General features: G+C 43.1%; 1 protein-coding gene across 3 annotated transcripts in view; it reads left to right on the top strand.

The window, feature by feature from the left end:
- The window catches only part of TBC1D1 (TBC1 domain family member 1), a 230,817-nt gene continuing 223,511 nt past the window's right edge, over window positions 1–7,306 (top strand). For all 3 annotated transcript variants that reach the window (XM_029947437.1, XM_029947433.1, XM_029947455.1), the window contains exon 1: window positions 1–51. The gene's annotated coding sequence lies outside the window, so the exon portion shown is untranslated. The remainder of the gene's footprint in view (window positions 52–7,306) is intronic.

The following is a 7,306-nucleotide window of genomic DNA, read 5'->3' as shown; positions in this document are numbered from 1 at the left end:
GCACCTGCGCGCCCAGCCGGGGCCCCGGGCTCTGAGCGCGCCGCGGGACAGGTAGGTGTTTTCTGGGGCGCCCCGGCTGCCCCCCGGCACCCAGCCGCTGAGCTCGCGGCCCGCGAAGCTGGAATCCGGCGGCCCAAGGGCGGTCCTGCTGTGATCGCCACACGGGGGGCTGCCGGGGTGGGGGTGGGGGGTTCATGGCCACCTCCTTGCCCCCTACTTGGACGAAAGTGAAACCTTCAAGTTCATAACCACCCAGGAGCTCCCACAGGCACCCTCCTCCTGCCCCCCTTCACCCCTGCTCGCTCAGTATCGACCCCCTCCCGCTAAATAGCTCTGGGGCTGTTGTGTTTGTAGGGTGACCGGGTTAGAGGGAGAGTGATCAAAGTGACCCCATGTCATCCTTTAAAAGTTCAGGGTACTTTGTAGTAGTAACTTTGGCAGTTCCACCAGAGCGCACGGCATTTCTTTCTATGGGCACATCCTGTACCAGTCATTTTGAAACCCTGCTTAATTGTTTCTAGCAGCTTCCTGATAGTTCTGTGATTATGAGACCCCTCAAACTTCGGCACACACTGCTGTTGTTTTCAGAGATTGTTTTCTTTGAAACCCACCTACAGGTGGCTTTACCTGTTGTTATTTTATTTAAAATAGAGTATTCTCTGAACGTTGCTTAAAAAGGAAAAGAAATTGAAAGTGGCAATTGTTCCTCCCACCGAACAGTTTAATTTTCAGAATGCTTTACATTCATGGTTAGGTGTAGATCTCTCGTTCTTCCTTTTAGATGTCTGGATGATTTCATTTCTTGATATATTCAGACTTTAAAAGAGCATTTTAAAATGACCTGGTTTAAATGGGTCACACGAAGAAACTCCGCCATCCTTACAAGTCCAGACTTCAAAACTTTTTGCACTGTACTTAAGCTAAACTGCAGAGGTCTTGACACAAACCCCTTCTTCTGGAAAGCAGAAGAAACTCATTCTCTTCCCGGATTTGATGTAATTGGTAAGAGCTGGAGGAGCATAGCCACCCCTGGGTTTTGTCAGGCTTTTGGAGGCTGCTCAGGGTGGGAGGGGCAGAGGGCGGAAGACTGAATGGAGACCTGTGGTAAGAGCCTGGGCACCCACTTTGCTAAGTGACTCTCCTGTGTTTCTGGGCTCCTCATGTTCTGTTACTCCCTTGGTTAGGGATCCCTGAAGCAACTAGAGTCCTGATGGCTTCTCTTGCTTGGGGCAGAGGTGTTCCTCATGATCAGCTCCTTCTGGAGGATCCTGAAGCCTGTCTAAAGGAATATGCACATTGCATGAAAAAGTTTGTATAAAAAGGATTGATTGCTTTGTAAACAGATGTTTTACAACTGTTTGAAATGGAATGCTTATCACAGTCTTGAATCTCCCTGTTTCTTTTTTTTTCTACCAAGTTCCAGGGAAATTAGACCATAAAAGGGGCTTTCTCCTGGGATTTATCTGTAAGTAACCATTGGCATAATATGGGCTCCTGGATTGTGGACACAGCTGTGAATATAAGAGTGCCACGTAAAATGTTTAGGGATATTTTCCGAAGTGAGCACAAGAGGAATATCCAGAGACTATTTATTGAGTGCAAGGAGATGTAAAAGGGACTGAGTGTGGCTCAGAGCAGTAAATAAAATCATCAGGTGATAATTAAAATAAATGTCTTTATGTTGATCTGTCCAAGCATTTGCAAACCAGTAAAGTGGGGGGAAATTCATTGGTGTAGTTATGAATTACTAGCACCAAATTAACGTTTTGTGGACGGGACTCCCTGTCATAGTCCCACCACTGTTCTTCTTGAGAACTCCGGGGATTTCCCCTGTCACCGTGATAGCATTTCTGATTGGGTGCAGTTGTATCAGTACTGGGGTGACTTTTCTCCCATATGACATTGTTTGTCATAGTAGCAGAGGATATGAGGAAGAAGTGAGTGACTCTGAGGAAGCTCAGCTTGCCTCTTCTCCCTCATTATCCACCTGTCCACAGTCTCTGGCCTCCATTTCCCGAAAAGGCAGCCTTGACCAGAGAGGCTGCATCACACTCAGATACATCCTGTGAGGAGCGAGGTGTGGGGGTGTGGGTGGGCGCCTCCTCTCTGCCAGATCTTCTAGGACCTTTTAGGACACACCACAGGTTAGCAGTGCTGTGCCAAGCAGCAGGTGCTTACCTCCCCCCCCCCCCCCCCCCCCCGTGTTCACGCTAGCATGTCCAATCATTATGGCGCCAGAGGTGGGGATGCCTGCTTGAAAGGATTCTGTCTTTGAATGTGCCTTTAATTTTATCTTGTCGAAATGACAACTCCCTCAGGCCTCTTTTTCCTTTCTTCACAGCATGTCTCTGAAGTCCCCCAGCCTCTGTTCTTTCCGTTCCTCAGCTGACCTGAGTCTGCTTATGCGATGGCATAGTTTGCTTTATCCTTGTCCCTGTCTGCTGGGCTCTGTGCTTAAGTATAACAGCCACGTTAGTCCCGACACGTGACACGTGACATGTTTTCCAGCCTTTTTCTTTTCTTGATCATTAAAATTTGGAGGATCAGAGTCTGCTCGTTAGAGTGACGGTTAAGTCCCCTCAGCAGACAGGCAGTGTTGGGTTCATAGTCCCCTGGTGATGGCAGAGAATTTAGGTTTTCAGAGCAGAACTTATACCTTACAATTGCCTTTGCAATTGTCTTCATTTCTTCCGTTCCAACACCACATTCCCCACATCTGGCTAAAAAGATTTTTTTAAGGATATGAAGGTTTCCATTTTCATGATTTCTGACATTTTCAAGCTGAGATTTCCATGCGATGTGTTCTTAGATTTTAAGGGCAATGCGTCGCTTTTCAGATTTCGAATGTTTAGAAAAGGATTTGTCATATTTGGGCCATATGAATAATCTTGACACTTGGGTTTCAGTAAAGCTTTGCAGGATGTAGGAAATACGTTTTAGCACCAATAAAGAGGCATTTGACTTTGAGTGTGCCTGTTTCCCCTATGACAAGCTCTTAAAAAGAGCATGTACGGGGGCACCTGTCTGGCTCGGTCAGAAGAGCATGTGACTCTTGATCTTGGGGTTGTGAGTTTGAGCCCCATGTTGGGTGTAGAGATTACTTAAAAATAATATCTTCAAAAAATATCTTCAAAAAATAATATCTTCAAAAAATAATATCTTCAAAAAGGAAAGTGTGGTTATTTAACAACACATTATTTATGATCAATAAATCTAAGCTTCCAAAATAGAGAAGTACTTATGAGATTGTTGTCAAACTTAATGAATTTACACAGGTAAAGTTCTTAGAACAGTGCCTGATATATGGTGAGCTATCAATACATATTACTTGTTGCCATTATTATATTATACCTTATACAATATACTATTATACCTATTATTATATTATACCTTATATATATAATACCTATGTTATAACATAAGGTATAGTTTTGGCATTCAATTTGGATTAATGAGACCAAACAAAATTTAGATAGAAAAACAACCCAGTGAATTCACTAAAAAGATATTTTAGAGTTATTCCCTTTTAGAGATGTTTATATCACAAAGAACATAAATGTGGGCATAAGACAACTCCTACATTCACCGTTAGCCAGGGGACCCTTATTGAAAGTGGAGATGATAAAAAACACTTCTCAGAGTTGTAAGAATACAGAAGATCATATATATGATGTCCCAGAAGAGGTGGAAGGTCAATAAGTGTTCCTCTAGCAAAGTGGTTAAGAGCAAGCACAAGTCTGGAGTGAAAGGACCTGGGTTCAAAACCTGGTTCTGCCACTTGCTGCTAGTATGACCTTGGGCAAGTGGCCTCATTTCTCTGTGCCAGCAACTTCTTTCTCATCTCTTGTCTTTTAATCGGAGTTGATAATGGTAGAAGTCCATTAGAGTCCTTATTTGGATATGATAATAATTGTCTTTATGGTCCAGGGTTGTTGTGAGAGCTAAATCAGTTCACAGTCACACAGTAAGTGCTATTATGTGTTAACAATTATTATTATTACTTTCAGGAGAATATCTTAAAGCGGCCATGCAAGAGGAAGGGGTACACATAATCTTTGAAGGCCGCTAGGACCCCCCACTCTCACTCCTTTATCCTGTCCCATCAAGCAGAAGAGAATACACGAAGTGGCCATGGCATTCTAAAGGACTAGTCTCAAATTGGCTCTGATTTATGCAAGAAGGAAGTCATTCAAATTAGAAAGGTGCTTACCAGGCCTGGAGCGTCCTAGGTGATGAAAAGATTAGATCCACCAGTTCCAGGACGTCCGTGTGATGGCTCTGTACGAAATAGCCTACTGCCCAAAAGATCTTTGGAACCCAAGGGCAATTCCTAGGTAGCAGCATACTGCTCTGATTGGGTGGGATTCGGGGACAAATAGCGTAGCCATGCCAGTGATCTTGTATTTGGATAGCAGAATAGTTTTGTTCAGCTATGTTCCCACTCTATGTGGGATAAAGAGCAGAACTACACCACTGATTTGTAAGGGGAAATGAATAGCTATCTGAGGACTCTCTGCCCATTCTGGGGGTCCCCGACAGCTACTTAGTCTTGGCTGGTTCCTAACCTGGCTTGGAGTTAGAAACTTCAACATCTCCCCCTCAGTCCCTCTCTTTCGCCCTCTCCCCTCCCACCAGCACTCTGAGAAGGTGGGGGCTGAGTCTGCAGTGGCTGTGATATTGCTAGCTGCTGGAAAGTCCCCATCCTATACTCCCTGTGGCTTTCTGGGAAGGCATGGAAGGGGGCAGGGACAAGAGGGGCTTCCCAGTGGTGGTTTGCTAACTCCCACCATCTCTTTTCTTGCTTCCTGATCAATAAACCCCATTCTTTCTTCATGTACCTCCCCCACATTTGTATTCTTGACAGGAAGATGAAGCAGCTTTCTATCCCCACATAATGTTGGGGACATTTGGTATTATACATTATGAAATCAGTTTTACCAGATTTTAGAGATAGAAGACAACTTGAGGATGATCTTGTTCTATTCTCTTATAAGAATACATCTGAGACTTAGAGGTTAAGTGACTTACTTTCTCAACTTCACACTTGAAAGTGTTTTCACGAGGAAACTGAGGTTCTTTGCAGTATTTGGATGGCAGTCAGGGATCGGATTGTCCTAATTCTGTCTCCCAACTTGGACGAACCACTTAGCTTCTCCAGAACCGAGTTTCCTCATTTCAAATGTAAGAGCTTAAAAGGACATCTCTAGCTCTCAGATTTTATAATTCTAACTGCATGCCTTCAGAGATATTTGGTGTATAGAAGGACTCACTAAGAAGATTTTTTTAACTGTTGTCATAAAAGAGTATCTTGTGTTTGGGGTGCCCACCATGTTTACGGACTGTGGAGGTAGGATGGTGTAGAATACAGATGGTCTCTGTAAGGGATAGAGCTTGTAGACACGAACCTACCAATAAGAACATAACTAGAAGTCCTCTGGGATAACAGATCATAGGATTTCTTACTGAGGGTATGAGGCACGAGAGAGCCCTCTTAGAATAGATGGTTCTACCTGGGAATGACAGTCAGAGGTTGCATGCAAATGATGGGAACTGACATGGTTTAAAACATAATCTAACGGTATGTTAGTAGTATTTGAATAGTTCATCTGTTTCATGGAACTTCTTATTAAAAAGAAATGCAGTTACTCACCTAGTCTAAGTTATCACGAATCTTACGTCAGCAGATGTTGAATTGCTTATAAATAATTATCGCTATCCCTGGGATAGAACTTACATTTTTTTAAAGTTTTATTTATTTGAGTAATCTCTGCACCGAATGTGGGGGTTGAATTCAAGAGCCTGAGCTCTTCCAACTGAAGAGCATCCAGCCAGACACCCGCTGAGGTAGAACTTACTATGTGATAGTTTACAAACAGTGTTAAGGACCAGTCTATGTTTTACAGAGAAACTAAGAATGTGCCGTAGCTGGCTCAAAAATGCAAACTTCAAACATTCAAAGAGTTTTGTCAATGACTTGGCAGAACTAATATGATGACTGATTATTTACTAAATGTTTGGAATGACTACATTGTGTACATTGTTTTGCACTATGTACATATTGCCTTACAAGAAAACTAAAAATAATTCAGTATATTGTGTTCACCATATTAACAATTGCCTCATCTATACTAATTGGTAGATCTCAGGTCTCTCCTTTGTAATAATTCTAGTACTTCTTTAAACATGTCTTGGGATTAGCAGCTGTCAACGGTTAGAACTTGAACCAGATTCAGTTACAGGAGTGGAAGTCAAGCCAGACATTTAATCTCTCACCAGGTGAGAGAGAGAAAAAAGGAGAGAGAGAGAGAGAGAGAGAGAGAGAGAGAGGGAGAGAGAGAGAAACCATTTTTTATTGGGTTATATGAACTTCAAGTCTGTTTTCTTCAACAGAACTTTTACTTTAAAGGAGAGGAGACCAGGGAATACATTTCCATGAACTATGTTAGAGCTCTAAAGTATGAGTTTATTTCTGAAGTTTTGAACATTTAAAATAAAAAAGTAGCTCCAAACTGCGTTCAAATCCTATTATAAAAATTCAATCATCATAATGCATGTATATCACATAGAAGGAGATAGAGTTAAAGGAATAGACTTCAGTTCTATTCAGAAAAAGTTTAGAATTTGAATACTGAATACATTCCCAGCTCAGACACAGCTGTCTTTTCTCTTATTTCCTCACATGGTGGAAGGGGGGCAAGGGAGCACTCTGAGTCTCTTTATGACGGCACTGATTCCATTTATGAGGGCTTCAGCCTCGTGACCAAATCATCTCCCAAAGGCCCAACTTCCAAATACTATCACATTGGGGGTGACAATTTCAACATGCCGTCTGTAGCAGTGACTCCTCGGCCTTTGGTTTGGCCAATGAAATAGTGATGCTGTTTACAGGGACAGAGTTTATGGGAGGGAAGAGAAGTTCTGGGAAGGGGGGAGGTGAGACTGAGTTAGTTTAAAAATAACTAAGTTGAGGCTGAGGTGCCTCTAGACTATTCAGACAGGAATGTGGACTGACCTGCCCTCATCTGGGTCTCAGAAAGGAGGTTCAGTGGGAGACAAACACATGAGGCTCATCAGGGCATATGTGGTAGGTGATATTCTTGTGTAGCACTCGAGAGGATGTGTTGAGAATCAGGAGTAAAGTCTGCCATGCCCACCTGTGGCGAGCAGCTCTCCAGGCCTCAGTGACCCAGATCGTAACACTGGGGATACTAGTAGTCTGCAACTGAGACCAAGGTTGGGGATGAAGGTTATTGTGAAGACAGAATGAGATCACCCCTGCAATGTGCCTGGATCGCAAAAGTGAGCT

This window comes from Suricata suricatta, chromosome 1 (assembly GCF_006229205.1).
Source record: "Suricata suricatta isolate VVHF042 chromosome 1, meerkat_22Aug2017_6uvM2_HiC, whole genome shotgun sequence".
In the NCBI taxonomy this organism is placed as follows: Eukaryota; Metazoa; Chordata; class Mammalia; order Carnivora; family Herpestidae; genus Suricata; species Suricata suricatta.
This window is presented reverse-complemented; position numbering and strand designations above follow the sequence as displayed.